The sequence below is a fragment of the Choloepus didactylus genome, chromosome 6, assembly GCF_015220235.1.
Source record: "Choloepus didactylus isolate mChoDid1 chromosome 6, mChoDid1.pri, whole genome shotgun sequence".
Lineage (NCBI taxonomy): Eukaryota > Metazoa > Chordata > Mammalia > Pilosa > Megalonychidae > Choloepus > Choloepus didactylus.
The window spans coordinates 20,403,448-20,427,663 of NC_051312.1; the positions used below are offsets into that span (position 1 = coordinate 20,403,448).

The window sequence follows — 24,216 nt, forward strand, 5'->3', positions numbered from 1 at the left end:
TGCATACACCACAGCTCACCACTCTGTTCCTCAGTCAGTGTACCCTTAGGCCACCTCCACCCATTGCATATCATGAGCACTCCCTCCACAGACACCAGTGTGCAAATGTCCATTCATGTCTCTGCTCTCAGCTCTTCCAAGTACACACCCTATAATGAGGTTGCAGGACCTCATGGCCCCCACATAATTAGCTTCCTGTGTAACCACCACACTGACCCCCAGAAAGGCTACTCCATTCCTCCTCATCATCAATAGTAAATGGGTACATCCCTCTTTCTATGTTTTCTCTGGCAATTTTACCTGTATTTATATATTTTCCTACAATTTTATGGAGATATATTCACATATCATACAGTTATCCACAGTGTATGGTCAGTTGTTCACAGTATCATCTTATAGTTGTACATTTATCACCACAGTCAGCACTTGAACATATTGATTACTACAAAAAAGTGTTTTTTTGGTGAGTAATAAAAAAGATAATAATAAGAAAAATAAAATGTCATGCAATACAGAAATCAACACCACTAACAATATCCCAGATCCCTCCCTTGTATCCCTCTCTCATACACATTTAACTGTGGTATATTGCTTTTTTACATTTAATGGAAGCATATTACAATATTACTATTGACCATAGACTCCAGTTTTCTTTGATTATGTTTTTCCCCCAACACCATCCCTTTTTCAACACCTTGCATGGTTGACATTCATTTGTTCTCCCACATGCAGAAACATTTTTATATTTATATATTTAGCAACAATCACTGGCCACTCCAGTTTTTGCCAAGTTATACAGTCCCAGTCTTTATCATTTATCTTTACCTCTGGTGTCATACATTCCCCTATCCCACCTCTTTCATCTTTACTCACAGATACCTTTGTTCAGTGTACTTACAATGCTGTGCTACTTTCACACACTATTATGCTATTTCTGGATCTATAGAATCAATCCTCCTGAACATTCTGTAGTGTTTCAGCATAAAATGCCTGATCTCTAACCTCTTTCTATCTCCTGGTAGTCTGTGTAATCAGCTTCTAACTCTCAAAGTTTGCCATTAATGTTAGTTCATATTAGTGAGAACATACAGTATTTTCCTTTTGTTTCTGATTAATTTCACTCAACATAATATTCTCAAGGTTCACCCACCTTACTATATGTCCCATGTCTTCATTCTGTCTTACAGCTGTGTAATATTCCATCATGTGTATATACCACAGTTTGTTAATCTACTCATCCATTGATGGGCACTTGGGCTGCTTCCATTGCTTGGCAGTCATGAATAATGTGCAGTAAGCAACAGTTTACAAATGCCCATTTGTGTCTTAACTTTCAGTTCCTTTGAGTATACACTTAGCAAAGGAATAGCTGGGTCATATGGCAAATCTATACTTAGCTTCCTGAGGAAACTGCACACTGTCTCACAGAGTGGTTGCACCATTCTACATTCCCACCAACAATGAATAAGTGTGCCTTTTTATTCACATCCTCTCCACACTTCTGATTTTTTGGATAATGTCCATTCTGGTAGGAGTGAGATGATATCTCATTGTGGTCTTTATTTGCATTTCCCTAATAGCAAGTGAAGTTGAGCATTTTTTCATATGCTTTTGAGCCTTTAGAATTTCCTCTTCATAAATGTGTCTATCCATGTCTTTTGTCCATTTTTTAATTGGGTTGTTTGTCTTTCTGTTGTTGAGTTGTAGGATTGCTTTATATATTTGGGATATTAAACCCTTACCTGATATGTGGTTTCCAAATATTGTCTATCATTGGGTCAGCTGCCTTTTTACTTTTTGAACAAAGTCATTTGATGTACAAGAGTGTTTGATTTTGAGGAGATCCCATTTGTCTATTTGTTCTTTGGTTGCTTGTGCTTTGGGTGTAAGGTCTAGGAAACCACCTCCTATCACAAGATCTTTATGAAATTGCCCATGTTTTCTTCTAAAAATCTTATGATCTTAGCACGTATGCTTAGATCTTTGATCCAATAGAAGTTAATTTTTTATAAGGTTTGAGATAGGGGTCCTCTTTCATTTTTTGAAAATGGATATCTAGTTCTCCAAACTCAATTTATTGAAGAAGTTGCTCTGTCCCAGTTGCTTTGGCTTGACTGCCTTATCAAAGATCAATTGTCTGTACATGTGAGAGTCTATTTTTGAACACTCAATTCTGTTTCATTGGTCAGTATCTCTGTTCTTATGCCAGTACCATGCTGTTTTGAGCACTGTGGCTTTGTAACATGCTTCAAAGTCAGGTAGTGTGAGACCTCCCACTTTGTTCCTCTTTCTCAAGATATTTTTGGCTATTTGGGGCATCTTGCCTTTCCAGATAATTTTGCTTATTGGTTTTTCTATTTATGCAAAGTAAGTTGTTGAGGCTTTAATTGGTATTGCATTGAATCTACAAATCAGTTTAGGTACAGTTGACATCTTGATTACATTTATTCTTCTAATCCATGGACACGGAATGTTCTTCCATTTTTTTTCAGGTCCTGTTTGACATCTTTTATCAGCCTCCTGTAGTTTTCTTTAAATAGGTCTTTCGTGTCCTTCATTAAGTTTATTCCTAAATACTTGATTCTTTTGGTTGCTATTGTGAATGGATTTTTTTCAAATTCTTCCTGTTGTTGCACACTACTTGTGTATAAGAACACTACATATTTTTGACTGTTGATCTTGTAGCCTGCCAATTTGCTGTATTCATTGATTAGCTCTAATAGCTTTGTTGTAGATTTTTTGGGGATTTTCTATGTATAGAATCATATCGTCTGCAAACAGTGATACTTTTAATTCCTCCTTTCCAATTTGGATTCCTTTTATTTCTTTTTCTTGCCTATATGCTCTAGCTAGAACTTCCAGCACTATGTTGAATAACAGTGGTGACAGTGGGCATCCTTGTCTTGTTCATGATGTTAAAGGGAAAGTTTTCAGTCTCTCCACATTGAGTACAATGCTGCTGTGGGTTGTTTGATATATTGCTTTTATCATAATGAGAAAATTCCTTTCTATTCCTATCCTTTGAAGTGTTTTCATCAAGAAAGGATATTGAATTGTGTCAGATTCCTTTTCTGCATTGATCAAGATGATCATGTGATTCTTCTGCTTTGATTTATTGATATGGTGTATTACATTAATTGATTTTCTTGCATTGAACCATCCTTGTATACCTGGTCATGGTGTATAATTCTTTTAATGCAGTGTTGGATTTGATTTGTGAGTATTTTTTGAGGATTTTTGCAGCTATATTCATCAGGGAGATTGGTCTATACTTTTCTTTTTTTTGTAGTTTCTTTGTCTCATTTTGGCATTAGGGTGATGTTGGCTTCATAGAATGAGTTGGGTAGCTTAGCCTCCTCTTCAATTTTTTTTAGGAGTTTGAGCAGGATTGGTATTAATTCTTTCTTTGAATGCTTGGTAGAATTCATATGTGAAGCCATCTGGTCCTAGGCTTTTCTGTTTTGGGAGCTTTTTGATGACTGACAATCTTTTTACTTGTGATTGGTTTGTTGAGGTTGTCTGTTTCTTTTCTGTCAGTGTCAGTTGCTTATGCTTTTCTAGGAAGTTCTCCATTTCATGTAAGTTATCTAATTTATAACATATAGTTGCTCATTGCATCTTCTCATTACCTCCTTTATTTCTGCAGGTTCAGTAGTTATGTTTCCTTTCCCATTTCTGATTGCACTTATTTGCCTCTGCTCTCTCTCTTTTTTATTTTTTTATTTTTTTGTTATCCTAGCTAGGGTTCCATCAATTTTGTTGATTTTTTTTCAAATAACCAGCTTCTGGTTTCTTTGATTCTCTCTATTGTTTTCCTGTTCTGTTTCATTTTTTTCTGCTCTATTCATTGTTATTTCTTTCCTTCTGGTTTGCTTTGGGGTTAGTTTGCTGTTCTTTCTCTAGTTCCTTCTGGTGGACAGTTATTTCCACAATTTTTGCCATCTCTTCTCTTTTAATATAGGTGTTTAGGGCTATAAATTTCCCTCTCAGCATCACCTTTGCTGCATCCCATAAGTTTTGATATGTTGTGTTTTCATTATCATTTGCCTTGAGGTATTTTCTAATTTATCTTGTAATTTCTTCTTTTACCCACTGGTTTTATAAGAGTGTGTTGTTTAGTCTCCAGATATTTGTGAATTTTACAACCTACTGCCTGTTATTTATTTCCATCTTCATTCCATTATGATCTTAGGAAGTGCTTTTTATGAAATCAATATTTTTAAAATTGTTGAGACATGTTTTGTGACCCAACATGTGCTCTATCCTAGAGAATGTTCCATGAGCACTTGAGAAAAATGTGTATCCTGCTGTTGTGGAGTGTAGTGTTCTATAAATATTTGTCAAGTCTAGTTCATTTATCATACAATTCAGCTTCTCTGCTTCCTTACTGAACCTCTGCCTAGATGTTTTACTAATTGATGAGAGAGTTGTATTGAAGTCTCCCACTCTTACTGTGGAGTTATCTACTTCTCCTTTTAGTGTTCTCAGTGTTTGCCTTATGAATTTTGGGGCACTTTGGCTTGGTGCATAAATATTTATGATTGCTTTGTTTTCTTGATGAATTGAGCCTTTTGTTAATATATAGTATCATTCTCTGTATCTTTTAATTATTTTACTTTTGAAGTCTAATTTGTATGATATTAATATACTACTTCTGCTTTTTTCTGGTTGCTGCTTGCATTAAATATCTTTTTCCAAACTTTCACTTTCAGCCTATTTTTTTCCTTGTGTCTAAAGTGAGGTTCTTGTAGACAGCATACAGTAGGGTCCTGTTTTTTAATCCATTCTTTCAGTCATTGTCTTTTTCTTGGGTAGTTTAATCCATAAACATTTAGTGTTATTACTCTAAGGGCAGTACTTTTTCTACCATTTTGTCTTTGGATTTTATATGTCACATCTTCTTTGTTCCTCTCTCTCTTTTTACCCTTCCTGATAGTCTTCATTGTTATACTCTTCTCCAAACCTTTTTATCCTAAATTTCCTATAAGTCTGTAGCACTCTCTTTAGTATTTCTTGTTGCGCTGGTGTCTTACTCACAAATTCTCTCTGTGCTTGTTTGTATGAAAATATTTTAAACTCTCCCTCATTTTTGAAGGACAGTTTTGCCAGATATAGAATTCTTGGGTGGCAGTTCTTCTCTTTCAGTATCTTAAATATATCATACCACTGTCTTCTAGCCTCCATGATTTTTGAAGAGAAATATGTACATGGGCTTTTCAAGCTTCCCTTGTATGTGGTGGACTGCTTTTTCTTGCTGCTTTCAGAATTCTCTCTGTCTTTAACATTGGACAATCTGATTAGTAAGTTTCTTGGAATAGGTATATTGGGGTCTATTCTGTTTGGGTGTGCTGTACTTCTTGAATCTGTAATTTTCTGTCTTTCATAAGAGTTGGGAAATTTTCAGTGCTTCTTTCTTCTATTATTCTTTCTTCCCCCTTTTCCCTTTCTTCTCCCACTGGGACATCCATAACACATATATTTGTGCACTTCATGTTTTCACTCAGCTCCCTAAGACCCTGCTTGTATTTTTCCATTCTTTTGACCATCTGTTCTTTTGTGTGAATGAATTCAAGTGTCTGGTCTTCCAATTCACTGATCCTTTCTTCTGCCTGTCAAATCTACTGTTGCACCCCTCAATTGTCTTTTCCATCTCCTCCCTCTTCACCAATTCTCTGGTGTCTAACTCAGTTTATCTATGTTTGGACTTTTTGTTCAGTAGTCTAGTTTAATAATCACTGCTGCAACTGCAGTTCTCCCCACTGGTTCCCAGCTTCAATGTCCTCTCCTCCCTCAGGACTGTGCCTGGGAGGGAGGGGTGCAGGTCATCTGGCCACAAGAACTTAGAGATTTCATTGATATCAGCTGCTCCACATGTTCATGAGTGTTGTTTGAAGTATGTCCAAACTCAAATTCTTCTGTGGTGTCCAGTCCACTCAGTTTCTGGTTATCTAACAACTGCCCTGGAGGAGTAATTGAAACCAAGCATCACCACTCTGCCATTTTGACTGCTAGTGAGATCTTTTTCTTAAAGAAAAAATCAAGTGTCTCTCCTCTGGGGTTTTTCTTGTTTGCATCCAGGATTTAAGGGACCATCACTGGTTTGGGATTCTGAAAATACAGCTTGAAATCCTGGATCTTCTGCTCCCTAGAAATTTCAGATTCGTCATCAGTATCATAGGTCCAGTGACACTGGACATGGCTGCCTCAGTGATGTTATAAAAGCAAGGAAGTAAAGTGCATGCATGTACACTTGAACTTGAGGGATGATTTCACGTGAGAAGGATTATCATTGAAAGGATTCTCCCAGTCTTCTCCTGCATGAGATGTTGTCATTAGCACATTTTTCAAATATTGCCAAAGCCTGACATGTCCAAGACTGCAACTGAATCTGTGTTCCCATCATCAGTGGTGAAAGACATTCTTGTTTATTCTAACTTTGTTCTATCCATGTCTCACTTTGTTAACCCCTTCGTAGTCATTAGCAGAAGGAAGTTCACAGATTTAAATTTGTAGTTCTAGATCATCTTTTCAGAAAGCTCTTTAAATATCCTGTTTGAAATCAACTGTCATGTGACCCCAAATGATTGAACCCCTTCCCTCCCACGGTGTGGATGCCCTGCAAAGAGTCTGACTGACCACTAAATCTTGTCTTCAGTTCATAGATTATTTTCTCTGGAAGTATAATTAGTGGTCTCCCAGTGGTTATCATGAAGTGTGAAATGGCTGTCTTCCTTGATCTTCTTTCCAGGGGGATGAACTCATTGATCAGACTCTATAGCAAAGGAGTTGAAGTCGTGAACTCTCAGCATTCTGTCTATGTTCAAATTTGGCTCCACTGCTTATTTAAATGAGTGAAAAGGGGGCAGTTATTGAGCATCTTTGATATTTCAGACACTAGAATTAATGAGTCTAATTATTGAAACATTAATTCATTTACTTAGCATTCATTGAAGTACTTGCTAGTTTTGAATTTGCTCCCTGAATATCTACAAAGTAGCAGGTGCTGTTCTAGTTGAATTATTTTTTTATTTTTATTTTTTAAAATTTATTTTGAAATAAATCCAAAGTTATAGAAACAGTTGCAAAATCAATACAAACCCCATACACAGAACTCCAGCATACCCTGACCCCCTCCCCCAATACCCTAATCCACCAAACTTAACATGCTGTCACACCACCATTTCTCTTTCCCTCCCTCCCTCCTCCCTCCCTATCTATCATCCATCTATTGTTCTGTCTTCTGAACATATGAGAGCAAGCTGTACACATCCTTGAACAATGTAATTCACATATACAATTCCCATGAACAAGAACTTTCTTTTATGCAATCCCATTAAGCGCAGCTAAGAAGTTCAAGAAATTCAACATTGATATAAAGCTTATATTCTATATTTCCTTTTTTTTTTTTTTTTTTACTTATGTCTCAACTGTGTCCCTTTGAGTCTCTCTTCCTCCATCCTCAGATTCCATCCAGGACCATCCTTGGCATTCAATTGTCTTCTATTTAGACTGTCTTTCTTTTTTTCAATTGTGGAAACATATACACAGCCTAAATCTTCCTATTCCACCCCCTCCCTAGCATTCCATTAGTAGGATTAATCACATTTAGAATGTTTTAGTACTATCACCTTCCCACCTTCCATTACTGGAAATTTCCCTCCACCTCAAACAGCAACCCTACACTGATTTCTTAACTCCCAATTGCCCTTTCCCCTACTTCTCATAATCCATACTCTAGTTTTCATCTCTATGGTCATATTCTCTGATAATTTCTTTGTGTTTACTGTGGGGCTTAAATTTAACCTCTTAAATCCATAACAATCTTGTTTTTCTTTGATACCAACTTAACTTCTATAGGACATGTAAACTATGTTCCTATACTCCTCCATTACCCTACCTTTATATAGTTCTTGTAAAAAATGGCATATTTTACATTGAGTCAAAAACCACTGATTTGTCATTAGAGTTTGTGTATTTTATATCATGTAGGAAGTAAATAGTGGAGTTACATATCAAAAATTATCGCGTTCTATTTGTATTCCATTTGGTCATAGAATGTGCTTTGAATATATATATATATATTTTTAATTTATTGAGCCTTCTTTTATGTCCCTGCATATGGTCTATTTTGGAGAAAGATCCATGATCACTAGAGAAAAATGTGTGTCCTGGTGATTTGGGATGTAAGTTTCTATATATGTCTGTTAAAATTCTATGTATCTCTCTCTCCTTTCTTTGTTTCTCTGCCAATAGGGCTCCCTTTAGTATCTGAAGTATGGCAGATCTTTTATTGGCAAAATCTCTCAGCATTTGTTTGTCTGTGAAAAATTTAAGGTCTCCCTCAAATTTGAAGGAGAGTTTTGCTGGATAAAGTATTATTGGTTGGAAATTTTGCTCTCTCAGAATTTTGAATATGTCATGCCACTGCCTTCTCACCTCCATGGTGGCCACTGAGTAGTCACTACTTAGTCTTATGTTGTTTCCTTTGTGTGTGGTGAATTGCTTTTCTCTTGCTGCTTTCAGAAATTGCTCCTTCTCTTCAGTATTTGACAGTCTGATCAGAATATGTCTTGGGGTGGGTTTATTTGGATTTATTCTATTTGGAGTTTGCTGGGCATTTATGCTTTGTGTATTTATATTGTGTAGAAGGTTTGAGAAGTTTTCCCAAACAATTTATTTGAATACTCTTTCTGGACCTTTGTCCTTCTCTTCCCCTTCTGGGACACCAATGGGTCTTAAATTTGGATGTTTTATTTTACCTATTATATTCCTGATATCCATTTCCATTTTTTTGATTTTTTTCCTCCATTCTTTTTTTGTTCTTTCATTTTCTGTTCTGTGGTCCTATAGGACACTGAGTCATTGCTCAACTTCCTCTAATCTTGTATTATGAGTACCCAGAGTCTTTTTAATTTGGCCAACAGTTTCTTTTATTTCCATAAGATCTATTTTTTTATTTACTCTTGCAATTTCTTCTTTATGTCCTTTATATCCTGTGTCATGCTGTCAATCTTTGATTGTTGTCCTTTGATTAATTGCACCAAGTACTCTGTTCCTTCTGATATTTTGATTTGGGTGTTTGGGATTGGGTTCTCCATATCATCTGGTTTTATCATATGCTTTAAGATTTTCTGTTGTTTTTGTCCTCTTGGCATTTGCTTTGCTCGATAGGGTTCTTTCAAGTTGTAAATAATGCCAAATTTTTCAGATCTACAACTTGGTGGCATACACTTTCTCTAACTATCAGCAGATGGCTTCTGTGACTCACCTATTCCCTCAAGTCAGTTCTCCTCAACTTTGTCTTTGTGGTGTGTGGGGAAATGATTCTTGTGGGGTTCAAGTGGTGAACTCAGTTTGGGCATGTTGTTGGTGCTGTCTGCCCTGAATGTGGGGCATGTATCTAGGTGGTTAGGGAGGCAGTGCAGCTTTAATAGTCAAACCTCCCAGGTGTTCCAGGAGATTCAAGGCTGTTGCAAGAGTCTAAGACTTTATTTCAGTTTTGCCCCAGATTTTCTCTGCTGCTGACACACAAGTCCCCAGCATTGACATGGCATCAATGGGTTTTCTGAGCAGGCCCCCCTTCTCAGCTGTGATCTTCCAGGACCTCTGCTGAGGAAAGGCTGTGCTACATCACAAGTGTGTGCCATCCCTCATCAGAAGCCCCAGGCCACTGGGCCATGTAGGGACACTCCCAGCCTGATGCAAAGATGGGTCATCTCAAACCCCCCCTTTTCACACAGCTCCATCTTCCCAGCTCTGCAACAACCAGCTGTGTATGCACCCTAGGCCACTGCCCATGGCTGATATTGTGGCATGTGCATGGTGCTGTGGGATACACTCCCCATCACACTGGGTTTCCTGGCATGGCTCTGAGCTGTGGGTATGGCCCCGGGCAGGAGTGTCTCCAGCCTGCTGGGAGATAGCTGCAAGCAGCGTGGTTTCTTTCTCCTTTTGGCTCTCCCTTCTGCCCCCCTGGCCCTGAGGGAATCAGCAGTGGTCCATCCTCCATGCCAGACCCTGAGAGGTTGGCACAGCCTGCTCCTGTCATGCTTCACTGCGTAGTTCTCACCGTCATAATTGCAGCTGCTCCTGGGTGTTTTTTTTTTCCTAGAACTAGTCCATCTCCAAATGACAACCCCCAGTTTCCCCACACCACAGTGTGGCCATGGGACTTTCAACCAGCTTACTCACTCCTTTCAGAATACAGACTCCCGGTTTCACCAAGTGCATGGTCCCTGTGGTTTTAGCAGACTTTGTCCAGCTGGTGCATCACTGAAACTGGTGTTCTGGGTCACTTTCTGGTTTTTATCTAGTATTTTTCATGGAGGTATTTTTTTTTGCCCTGTCTCACCTAGCTGCCATCTTAAGGTCTCTCCTTCTAGTTGAATTTTGATTGACAAAAAGCTGTCTATTCTAGAAGGAAACCCCAGCTGAACCTGAAGATGGTATTCAGAGTTGCTTACAGTGTATCATTCCATCAAACAACCCACCATATTTTGGCCACTGACTGTTCACAGGAACTCTTGCCCCAAGTCAGAAGCATGCATGCAGGGGATTTGAAATTCTCAGTTTGAAAACTAATGAGGCCTTGGTTTTTCTTCCCCAAGGGCATTGGCTGTGCTTGCTATATTTGTACCTGTTGTCTTTATAGGAATGCCTCACTAAAGTCCAGTTAATTCTATTTCTCTTTCATATGCTCCCTACTCTCCATCACCATAGTCACCGTCTTACTTCACAGTAAGTTTGATATGCCAATGAAGGATTACAAAGCAACCTTCTAAATGATCTCTTTCTCAGAAGTCTTTTCATCTTGCTAATATACACTTGGGTTGTGTCTTCTTGGACTAACTTTCTGCAACTTAGTGCTCATGTCTCCAAGGGGCTGATCAGGGCTGATGGACACCATGTCCATCTTTCATGTCTCTCAGGTTATAGTTCAAAACCATTAGTTCAGCTTACAATGCCGTTCACCATAGGCTGACTATGGTCAGCTCGTGCCTTACCACAGGCAGCACTGCCACTCCCCCCAGGCATGTCTTTTCCTGAATATCTATAGGAACTCACTTCCTCTTGCTTATCTACTCTTGCTTCCATTCACATTTCTCCTGGTTAATTTATACTTTCATTATCCTTTCATTCTTGACTCAGGGATATATGCACCTGTTCCTTCCCCACACCTCTTGTGACTTACACATTCTCCATTTCTTCCCATCACCCAGGATCTGGGCATATGTCTATGGTTTTTCCCTATGTGGTAATTATATTGTGAATCACTAGTTTCCTCTGGATGGTGAGTTCTTTGAAGGCAAGCGTACTCATTTTTTTTTTTTTTTTTGATGAGGTGTGTGTGTAGTATAGGGTTTGAAATCTGTGTGCATTCAAATCTTCCTGGAACAAAAAATGAAATACCCAGGCAAGGGTCTTTTCCTTTGGAGGCTTTGGTGTGTGTTAGGTCACTCCTCCTGCTGTTTGGAGTCTAGATTATAAAAGCAAAAATTGAAATTGGGAGACCACTCACAAGCCTCATCCTCTAATACATGTGGGAGATTATCACAGATTGGATTAGTGTTTCATATGGAAAAGAGAGATGATTATATTTGAGTGTACAATTTTGAGAGGGTAGAATTTACAGGAATTGCTTCTGTATTGAATTTGAGAAGTGGAAATTGGCATTGAAGTTTGACTCCTAGATTCATGTTCTGATACATGTTATGTACAATGGTGCCATTTAGCTGTGATGGACAAGATACAATGGAGAGTAGGATGAAATAGAGTTCAGATAAAGCAGAAAAGAACATTACAAAAAAGAAAATAACCTGAATATATGAATAGTAAAAGAAATAGAAATATTTTTGTAAGGGTATTTCTCAGAGATACAAGTTGATAAAAACTGAAAACAGGATTTATCACGGTTTCCAGGAGAAAAAGACTGGATTCCTTTGTTTTTTAAAGAAGTTCTCTTGGTAGCTGAGTCACAGAGTAAACAGTTCCACTGATCACCCCTCAACAAAATCAGGCATTTGGAAAGCCAGGCAGTTTGCTGCAAAGACAAAACACACCTAGCTATGCAAGCTCCCACTCTGTCCAGCCCCACAGCTGATTAACCATCCAGGCATAGTGTGGAAGGGAAGCTCATGTCTGTCAGCCCTGATCAGCCCCTTGGAGACATGAGCACCAAGGTGCAACTTTCAGGGATCAGGTGTAGCTGGTTTCCAAAACCCTTCCTTTCTGGCAGTCTATAGTGTGTTATTGAGGCACCATTACTATGTATATTGGTCGTTTTCTTCTGAAATATCCATTTGTTCATTGCCATTCTTCCTACAGCAAAGAATGTGAGGCTTAGGTGAGCTCCTGGCTCCAAATCATTTTGTTCACTCTTTTTGTGTCAACTGATATTATATTTTGGCCTCAATTCCAAGAATATTTTCTTTTGGGGCATTTCTTAAATAATATTTCCATTAATGTTTCAGTAGTTCCCTAATCAAGGAAAGTAAGATACATAGTTATAGTATTTTCCTGGTATTCGTGTCTCCTGGTTTCTAGTCACCAAGAGATTTGGGGCAAATTGTTTATTTCTTTGCCTCTTTAAAATTTAAATTTACTTTATTTGTCAAATAAAAAATTTTCAAACAAAACATATCAAAGAAATGGGAATAACAAGTATCCTAAAAAAATTTCATTCCTTCTAATATACTCCTACCATACCAAAAGAAAATTAACAAACCATAGTCACACCTGAGCATTCCCATATCATTGAGATCAGCCTCAATATCTGTTTTGTTCTTAATAGATTATCATCACCCCTTCACTCTCTGCTATCTCTAGGTCCCCTATATTCTACAACATAGGACTTGTATTTTACATTTTTCATGGAGTTCACATTAATGGTGACATACAATATCTGTCCTTTTGTGTCTGGCTTATTTCACTCAACATTATGTCCTCAAGGATCATCCATATTGTCATATGTTTCACGACCTTGTTCCTTCTTATGGCTGCATAGAATTCCCTCTTTTATGTAGTATATTTTGTTTATATACTGATGTGTTGAAGGACATTTAGGTTGTTTCCATCTCTTGCTATTGTGAAAACTGCCACTATGAACATGAGTGTACAAATATCTGTTTGTATCACTGCTTTCAGATTCACTTGGTAAATATTGAGAAGTGAAATTAAAATTGTTGGATCATAGGGTAACTCAATATCTAATTTTCTGAAGAATTGCAAAACTGTCTTCCAGAGTTGCTGAACCATTATACAGTCCCACCAGCAATGAATAAGAGTTCCAATTTCTCCACATCCTCTCCAGTATTATACAACATATAATGGGTCTTACTAATACAAACAATTTTAATATTTTCAGAATTCTTATCTTTTGGAAACCAAAATGTGTGAGTTAGTATTTTACTATCATTTGACTTTCATTTCCCTGATGATAGTAATGTTGAGAATGCTTCAAATATTTTTAGCCATATGATTTACCTTTTGGTAATGTATGCTCTGTTTCTCTTTATATTATTGATTGTGAATGTTTTTGATATATTGTTGAAACAAATCTTGTATTAGTTATCAGTGTTACAAAAATTCTTTAATAAGCAGAAATTCGCAATTAAGTATACTTGAGTTCATCCAGTTTTTATTCTTAGACATAAAACTTCTCTTAAATGGAGGTGTGAAAGTAGAGTTTAAAAGTTTGCTTCAAACAATTAGATTTCTAATCCATTTGTCCTGCTATAGAAAAAGTTTGGATGTTCCTGCTCTAGAGCTCTAGAGTTTGCCAGGAAAAGTCTTCTCTTTGGGCTTGCCAAAGACCCAAAATGGTGTTTTTTAAGTATGCTTGCACACTTACTCTCACCCTCTGGGTTCTGTGGAATATTAAGGACATGGTGGGAGCTGCTCAAATACCAAAGCATGGACATTCTTTGGAGCCTTTTTTTTTTCTGGTCTGTAACTTTCAAGCTCTCCTATAAATGGGTTGGAGCAGCATCCTCAAATGTGTTGTATGCTGTCTTTAAAACCCAGTGATGCCTACCAAGCATTGTGTGTCTTTCATAGTGATAGGAATTTCCAGCCCTAATATGTAATTTGTTATCTGATATCTACTGTCAAAGTATCCTTAGGGAGTTTCTCTTTTAGTAGTTTCATGTCTGAAATATTAGAGCCAGTGGCTTCACAAACTGTTATAGTATAAGAGTATCCTTGGAAACTTTTAAAAGCTCCGCATTTTAGATGTACAGCTTCCAAATCCCTAGGAACTGCTATCAGAGATCTGTGCCTTTAAAAATTACCGAGGTGATAATTGCAGTCAGTACAGTTTGATATTTGGGTAAAATGGACAATTTCCTTACATTGCTTGTTTTGTGTAATGCTTGCTAAATAACTACTAAGTGTAAGACTTATGGTGCAAGGAGTCTACAAAGTTTGTTGTCAGGTGTGCTTAAGTGCACGTCTGCTTCAAGCCTCTTTACACCTGTGACCATTAATGCTGAGACCAATGGAGTTCTGAGGCTTATTTCGTTATTGTTTGTTTTTTTCTGGAAGTTTTCTGGATTATTCAGAACAGAAAGTTTCCAGATATTTCACATTGTGTCTATGTCACTCAAAGTTGAATTCAAGGAAAGGGAAATGTACAAGTTATTTCAAGAAAAAAATATTTAATAAAGAGAATTTTATGGTAAATAAAATTTACAGGTGATGAAAGAATAGGTGTCAGGGACACATTCAGGGTGCTGGGATCCAGAGGTCAGGAATCTGTCTCTCATTTTCTGAAGTCAATGAATAGACCCTGGAATCCCCAGTCTGACAATGGAACCACATCAACCACTCATGTCTCTACTGATTTGCTGACCAGAAAGAAGACAGTATTTGGCTCACTTCTCCTTTCCAAATCTCCCACAAGTAAATCTGATTTTCATCCATAATGATAGGTTCAAGGACATTGGGAAATTTAGTTCTGAACTTTCTAATTTATCAATTAGAAGGGCAGACAAGAAGTTGAAAGGCACATTTCACAATATTTACCCCCTAAAGAGCAGAGAATGATTTAAGTGCTTACTCTTTCTTAGGAGGGTTCCCTGTTGATGGCTGAGCTGTGGGTGTGTTTCGGGGATCTTTTCTCAGCCTTCTCCCTGCCTTCGCCTCCAGCTACTTTTCTCATTGATTGTCTCAGGCTTCTGCCTGCTATTGAGGTCTAGGAATGAGTCCTACATCATAGTCCCACTTTTCTTGGGAAATAGGGTATTTTTTGGGGGACAAGAACTCAGATGGTTCTTTAGTCTCTTGCTAGACATAGTGTCTATTTCAATACCTGGTCTCCAGTGTACTACAAAGTGCCCTCAGTAAATGTTTGTAACTGAAATTATACAAATGAATGAATAAACAAATGATTCTGTGAAGCATGATATATATTTTCCTTCATTGCTCTGGACCCAAATAGCCTAAATGTGTAATTGATGATTCATGAAATAATGTGTACTTATTCAACTTCAGACATTCCTACTTGCAGTGGTAGAAAGGAATGCTCTATCTTTTATAAATGCTAATAATTACTAATGAATCCCAAGCCAGAACCTACCACAACTGATTCCACCTTCAAATGTGACTCATAGATCTAATTTCTCTATTTTTTGGGGAGCTCATTTCCTTGGGATTTCCATTATGTTGTTATTGAATAAAAAGCCCTATATGGCTGTCTATTCCCATGTTTGACATTGGATATTTACACTATTACATGAAGAAAAGTTTTTCTTAAGTGGAACACAACTTTTCCCCTACAGGGCTCCAGTTCATCTTCATTCTACCTTTCTAATGACAGTCCAGAAGTGTCTTGAGATTCTGGGCTTTGAAGGTACTTGGACCCACCCTGGGGTTGAAGGTCCTTTAATTTAAAATAAAGAGTAATTTTGGAGGATATTGTATATTGACATCAGTTTATTTTTTCCTCTTCTCTTAGAATTTTTGAGGGATATCATATTGAAAAATATATTTTTTTCTCTTACCCAATTCTCCTCATGTTGTTATTATAAGTATAGTTTTGGTAGTTCATTAGCCCATCTGGTGCTACTTTGATGCAAAACTTGTCCTTTCAACCAGTTTGCATGGTATCTATAATATTTAGATGGGGTTTTCTATTGCCTACCCTCAATCTACCTGTCAAAGCTTTCTGTCAACACTTATCCTCCCTGATTTAGAGGGCTTGTGGCCTGCTGTTGAGTTCCAATTGACTTTCTGCAGTTCAAACTATCTGAAATAAAGTTATTGCTTTGTATTTCATAAATGGATGACCACCATTCATTATTTTAGATCCATCTACATTCAAGACTGTTTTTATTGGAGAAAGGGAAAGAAAATTGTTTCACAACTTCCCTTTCCCTGAGCAAGAAGGAGATAAATTCAGATTACATAGGGTAAGTAATGAGAGGAATCAGTGTTTTCAAGTGTTAGGAAATGTCATTAACATGGGTATATTGTGTAGAAAATACTCTGAGTCATAAAATGCTTTTTAATGTAAAAATTTTAATTATCATTTAGTTTTGTGTAAAATTTGAAGAGACTTTAAAAGGGTTTTATTGTAGGTTACTAAAGGAACTTGTAGTTAATGGAAATTAATGTAGATTTAAACTCACTATTTCATAATTTTTGATATTTCTTATATACAAAAATTGTGTTTGAACTCTTTAGGAATACATCTGAAATTTAATTGAAATATTAAACTCTTAGCAAAATTTATATATGATTTCTGAATTTAGATAGCCTTGATAAGGCTCTTCTCCACAGGCAGTGTCAGATATGTTTGTCAACCTTATTCTAGGGTAAATTAATTCCAGGAGATGTTTAATGTATTCATCCCACTCTGACATATTTTCTTTTGAAAGCTGTATCACTGATCTAAGTGGAGAATATCTTCTAAATTTCAGAAACCGTAATTCATATGCATTTACGGTATTGGATGCTTTGTGTTCCTGAATTTAGTAGTTTGGGTCCAATCTAGAAGAATTTTTTCCCTATTTCTTTAAGAGCTTCTTTTACTTCCTTAATTCTCAAGCTATGGATCAGGGGGTTCAACATGGGAATTATAATTCCATAAAATATGGAGGCAACTTTCATATTCTCCTGGGAATTATTAGAATGAGGCTTTAAGTACATGTATGAGAGGATTCCACAGAAGATGGTGACTGCTGTCAGTTGGGAGGCAAATATCAAGAAGGCTTTTTTCCTTCCTGCAGTAGAAGGCATTTTTAAGATGGCAGATAGGATGTATATATAGGAGAAGATGACAACTGACAATGTCAACATCCAGTTAAATCTCACAAAGAAAACAAGTAGCATGATGTTGATGCTAATGCCTAAGCAGGAAATGGTGAGAATTGGCAGAGCATCACAAAAAAATGTGATTAATGTTCTGGGAGTTGCAAAAGTACTGTGAAAATGTTAATCCTGTGTGCACAGAGGAGTTTACTGAGCCAATGACATATGAACCAGCTACCACTAGGATGCATGCTGTATGGGACATGACTGTGGAGTAGTGAAGTGGTTTACAGATGGCTACATAACGGTCCACTGCCATAGCAGCCAGGAGGTAACAGTCATTTGAACCAAATGTCCCATAAACCCATAATTGCATTACACATCCCATGAAGGAAATTGATTTATTTTCTGATATGAGGTTTTGCAACATCTTGGGAGTGATAGAAGATGTATAACACATATCAACAAATGCCAAATGCTGTAGGAAAAAGTACATGGGTGTTTGAAGTCTGGAATCTGCTTTGATGAGTAGGATCATTCAAGTATTACCCACCATGGGGGTAACATAGATCAGTAGAAATACAATGAAGAGGGCATGCCATAACCTATGCTGGGCAGCAAATCCCAGAAGAAAGAATTCAGTCACTTCAGTGCCATTTCCTTGTGTCATGGCTGCCATTGTCTAGGATTATCCAAGAAAAGAAGGGATATCTTTGTAACATTCCAAAATTAAAGTACTCTTAAGTTTCACTTCAACTTTTACTTGGATTTTTATGGCAAACATTCATAATTGGGTGACTGCTTGCCTGATGTTTTTTCTATTTTCTTGATTTTAATCTCAAAGTCAGCAGTTACAGTTCAGCCATGAATTCATTTTCAAGGATAAAATATTTTCACAGAATAAGACTGATTGCTAATATGTTTTGTTTTAAGAAACATGTATGAACACACACTCCTGTCATGTTAAACGCATATCCATACTTGCATCAATTAATATGCAAATATTATGTACCATTTAATTAACTGATAATTTTTCTCAGCTATTTCCTACCTTAATCCTCATCCAACACTTGACATTAGTAGCCTTAATTAGAAAGGAATTTTCCATGGGATATGTTTATGTGTCACACGGGATTCATGGACCTCCTCAGCTAACCAGAACCAATTCCCAGAAGATTTTCTTTCCTTCTTCTTCATCTGCTGGTTGATTATTGCACTAGGGAAACTTTTGAAGCCTTATTTTAGATTTGCTAGATGATGTATAGGACACCCAGTTAGATTTGAATTTCAGATATATTACAAATAATTTTTTAGTGTGTTTCCTAAATATTACATGGGACACTCTTAGTCAAAAAACACTCACTGTTTCTTGAAGTTCAAACTTAACCAGGTGTTTTACATTTGAACTTGCTAGGTAGTAACCCCTGTGGCTCTCTCCTGCAGGGTGTGTTCCAAAATGACCATGGACTAGAATGCTACTGATGAGAATCCCTTCCTTCATTAAAATTTTTTTTTTAATTAGAGAAGTTGTAGGTTTACAGAAAAATCATGTGAAAAAAAACATTGCTCCCATATAGCCCCCTAATTTTGACACATTGCATTAGTGTGGTACCTATGTTACAAGTGATGAAAGTATTAAAACATTACTGGCAACTACAGTCTATAGTGCACATTAGGTATATTTTTCCCCATTTAGCACCCCCAGTATCACCACCATGTACTAGTGCTGTACTTTTTTGGAATACATGAAGGAATGCTTATATTTGCCCTATTAACCACAGGCATCATACACAATGAGGGTCACTTATTATACAGTCCAATATTTTATCTTCAAATTTTCCTTCAGTTAATTCCATGACAAAAACTTCTCCTTTTAATCACATTCACAAAAACAATTCAGCACTGTTAATTACACTCACAATAATGTGTTACTATCATCACTATCCATTTCCAAACATTTACAATCTTCTTAAACAGAAATTCTGCACAAATCAAGTCAGTTCTCTTTTCTCTGACCTCATGCAATCCTCCAGCAGCCTATATTCTAGATTCTAGTTCTATGAGATTAGCCTAATATAATTGAATCATGACAGTGAGAGCATACAGTATTTGTTTTTTTTTTGTCATGCTTATTTCATTCAACTTAATATCTGCAAGTTTCATCCATGATGTCACATGTCAGTACTTCATTCCTTCTTACAGCTGAATAATATTCCTTTCTGTGTATATAACATAGTTTGTGTATCCAATCATTGGTTGATGGACACCTGAGTCTCAGTATCATTCCAATTTCAGTATATCTGCTGCCAAAATGGGCACCCTCCACTGATTTTATGTGACTGGGTCACACTATTGTGATGTCATTGAGATTTTGGGTTTATTTATTACAGTAGCTAGTGTTACTTTAACAAACTCATAATAATTATGTTTTCAAACATTCAATTATATTGAGCCTCCTGTGACATGTAATTTGTAATACTGCTAAGGTAAGACTAAGCCCTGTGAGTTGAGAGTCTGTCTTGTGTCTCAGAATGCACCATTTAGTGTAAACCAAAAACAAAACAAAACAAAACAAAAACAGAAGTGGGAGACTTGATATATATTAATTTGTTTCTGCTTTTCATTGTGGAGTATGTTAATGTATGTGAATTTGCACAGATATGAGATTAAGCAGTTAATGGTTGTCTCTAAACCCAACCAGTACAACTGGCAAAAATGACATCATCAAGTGGTAGGTGTACCTGGGAGTTGTGTTTGCAAAATTTACAGCTAAATGAATTTTGTCCTGGTCAAAGGGATTTGGATGCAGAATATTTAATGCCAGCAGTAATGCTTTTACCAAACAGTGTTTGAGAATTCTCATTTGATTGATATTTTCAAAACCTAGACTCTCTTCTTGAATATAAATCAGTACTGCAATTGTTTAATCCTTGGGAGGTATTCAAAGACAATAAGGATAAAAATAGGCAGAATTGCTTTTGAAAATTCCTTCAACCTTCTGCTGCAGGCTAAGTAATGTAAAAGGTAGTGAGGAAACTTGGACTTCAAAACTCCTGAAAATGTAAGACAAAATATAGCAAAGTTGGTAAAGTGGCATTGAGTTCAAAACCAGGTAAGGAACAGGCTTACCAACTGCAGATTGAAAGGAAACTCACACCAGTGTGGAGGTCCTGGTGTGAGGCTTGGGCTGCCAGAAGGACTTTGTCCATCACGGAAATTTAGACCTTGATTTAATGAGCTAAGCGGGGATATGGAATAATCCTCAGATACATAGAATGTACGGACCCAAATGGGAGTGTTCATTCTTGATGGTTACAATCACAGTGAAGAATATTTTAGAAGTAATTTCTGCTAGAAAGCAATAAAATGGCAGTAAGGATATAAAAAATTTAAACACCCCAAGGATCCACTCTTCAGGGCTACATTCATTTAGATATGAGTGCAGGTGATGTTGACAATGAAAATGCCCCCAGAATGCAACAAGCTCAACAAAATAGAAGTTTTATTTAAATGAAGCTATATCAAACTTACAGGATGTTAGAGAAACAAGGATTTTAACCATTTTTAGTATTAAAAAGTATAAATTTGGTCCAAAGAAAATTAAGGAATACACAGACTGGAAAGTCTGTTATCATGGTGAGTAAGCTGCATTCAGAGTCTTCAAGATATTATAGTCAGTTTTTAGGTTGATCTTCTATGATAAAAGCCTGAGTTAATAGTGTCCAAAGAGAGATTCAAAGCAAATACTGAATGGCTTAATTTAAGGAAATATCTCAAATGGTTTGAGGATCTAGATATCTTAAAGTGTGGGGCTTTAAATTTTGCTCTAGATATATATTTGTGTTTGTGCAAGTGGGAGACCCTAACTGTCAGGGAAGGAAACCCGAAGTTGAAGAAGTAACTGGAGCAAAGCATGAGGATGTTGCCCCACAAGCTAAGGGGGAAAGCAAAATATACCCCAAGTTTTTTAAAATTAGAATGGGAATGCTCTAATTACCAGAGGTTTCTACATTAAACCAGTGATGACATTTTCTGTACTCCTGTCTGAGATATTCTTAACTAAAGCAAATCATTGAGTCTAGACTAGGTCTCTCTTTGCTACAGACTTCTTGCTGGTTATTAAGACTAATTATTTCACTAAAAACTTTACTGGACATTGATAATATTTGAGCCATTGCATTAGGTTCTGAATGTCTGAAATATTCCTAACTCACTCCATCTGCTGTTTGCTACTCTGTTTCCCCTTCTGATTTTCTGAAGTTGAAATGCTGCAGAAAACCAAAAATAAAGTTCCTGGAGAATTTCTCCAATTTCTGTTCCAGTATTTTCCTTCATACACTACAGAAATGTTTGTCTACATTGAAAAAACTGCACTAGGAATTAATTCTTTAAAGCCATATTCATTTAGAATATTACATTCTATACCTTCTACAAGAATGTGGATCCAAGTTGATACTTTTGTATCTGCTGCAAACAGGAGGTTTATTTTGAGGTTTGTAGTATTAGGTCTAATTCCCAAGAGAATTTAGACTCTTCTGGATGATTTGAGTGCAGAGAGTGAGACTCCCAGTTGGGACTATTTTTGTTTTGTTTTGTTTTAATTTCCATTTTCTCTCCTTTGGGATTTTGTCTTGTTTGCATCCATGATCTTAGGGACCATGATGGTTTGGGATTATGAAAGCATAGTTTGGAATCCTGGATCTTCTGCTCCCTCTAAATTTCAGTTTCATCATCTTTATCGTAGTTTCATTGATACCAGACATGGTTTCCTAAGTGATGTTATAAAAGCAAGGAAGTAAAGTGCATGCATGTACATTTTTAATTTGAGGCCCTTGCACATGAAATGGAATATCATTGTAATGAGTCTCCAAATCTTTTGCTACCTGAGCTGTTGTTATTGGCACATACTTCAGATTTTGCCAAATCCTAAGAGGTGAAAGACTTCAGCTGAAGCTGTGTTCCTATTATTAGTGGGGAAAGATAGTCATGTTTTGTCTATCTTTTTTCTATGCATACCTCACTTTGTTAACCCACTGGTAGTCATTAGCTGGTGGAAGTACACAGGCATTACCTTGTAGTTCTAGACCATCTATTCAGAGAGCTCTTTAAGTATCCTGCTTGAAATCAACTGCCAAGTGACTCCATAGGATTGAGTGTCTAGTCTCCCATGGTGTAGATGCCCTGCAAGGAATCTGGCAGAACACTAAAAACTCTTCTTAAATTCATGGTTTATTTTCTCTACAAGTATAATCAGTGATCACTGAGTAGTTATCATAAAGTATGAAAGTGCTGTCTTCCTTGTACTTCTTTTCAGGGAAATGAACCTATCGATGTGACCCTATGGCAAAGGAGTTTAAATCATGAACTTTTAGTGTCATTTTGCTTGTGTTCAAATCCTGTTCCACTGCTTATTAAATGAGTGAAAATGGGCTAGTTATTGAACCTCTGTGAGATCAGACATTAGGTTTCATGGGTTTAATGACTGAAACAATCATTCATTTATTTAATTAAGGTTTATTGAAGTGCCCACTATTTTTGTGTTTTCCCTGGATATCTACCATGTAGTAGGTGTTGTTCTAGTTGAATTCAGATTGACCAAATGCTGAGTATTCTAGAGGGAAATCAAGGCTGAACCTGAAGATGGTGATCAGAATTGCTTACAAGGTATCCCATCAAACATCCCACCATATTTTGACCACTGAGTGTTCACAGTTACTTTTGCCCTAAGTCCTACGAATGCCTAAAGAGGAATTAAGATTCTTCATTTTTAAACTAATGAGACTCTGGTTTTTCTTCCCCAAGGACATTACCCATACTTCTCACAGTTCTACATGTGGTCTTTTTTCAAATGCCTCACTAAAACCCAATTATTCTATTTCTTTTTCATATGTTCTCTACCTTCCATCCCCATAGTCACTGTCTTACTTCACAGTAAGTTTGATACTTGGACTCAGGAATATAACAGTAACCTCCTAAATAATCTCTTTCTCACAAGTCTTCCCATTTCACTAAAACACACATTGTGTTTTCTGTTTCCCTGGACTAGATTCCTTCAATGTCTCCCCATGTCTTTCAGGATAAAGTTCAAACAGCTTGGTTCCACTCATCATAAAGACCTGCACAAATTATTCACTGCTCTGACCTCCAGCCTTCCCAAAGGATCACCAACGCTCTTCAAGGGCATGTCTTTTCTTGGACTGTATTTAGAAACTCACTGCCTCTGTCTTTTCTCTACTTCCTTCATGCACTTTTGTCCTGGTTATTTCATACTTGTCCTTTCACACTTAACTCAGGGACTTATGCACCTGGTTCCTCCCCACACCTGTTGGGACTTAGATCTTCTCCCTTTCTTCCCATTGCCATGGACCATTGTATATATCTACAGTTTTTTCCTATGTGGTAATTACATTGTGAATCACTAGTTTACTGTGGATGGTGAGTTATTTTAAGGGATTCATAGTCATTTGTTTTGATGAGACATGTGCCTAGTATGGTGTTTGAAATCAGTATGCATTCAAATCATGGAAAAATATGCAAAAAGTGTGAATCAAGGCAGCATGTTATCTGAATGGGAAATCTGGCCTCCCAGTTTTTTTTTTTTTTTTTTTTTTTAGTAATATCTAATGAGTTTATATAACCAACACCAATAATTGTAATATTTTTATTGTGGGCCTTGACATTTTGTTCCTCTGAGTGAAGTGGTTCCACAGGTATTGCCTTGTTTTTCACAACAGAATCCTGTGGGTCAGAAATACTATTATCTGCCTTTTACAGTTAAAGGAGCTCAGATTCACGGGGGAGCAGTGACTTGGATATGGCCACACTGATAGTACAGGCTGAAGGTGTGACTGGAATAATTGAATTTGAATTCAGATCTGAGATCTAGGTCACAAGGCTGAACCAGACCAAAGGACTAATAAGAACCAAATGGAGATATCTTCAGTCTTCTTGAGGGAATGCATAAATTCC

At 37.0% G+C, this 24,216-nt stretch overlaps 1 pseudogene; it reads right to left on the reverse strand.

Moving 5' to 3' along the window:
• Positions 1 to 16,986: 16,986 nt before the first annotated feature.
• Positions 16,987 to 17,917, reverse strand: LOC119538707 (annotated as a pseudogene).
• Between the last annotated feature and the right edge of the window lie 6,299 nt (positions 17,918 to 24,216).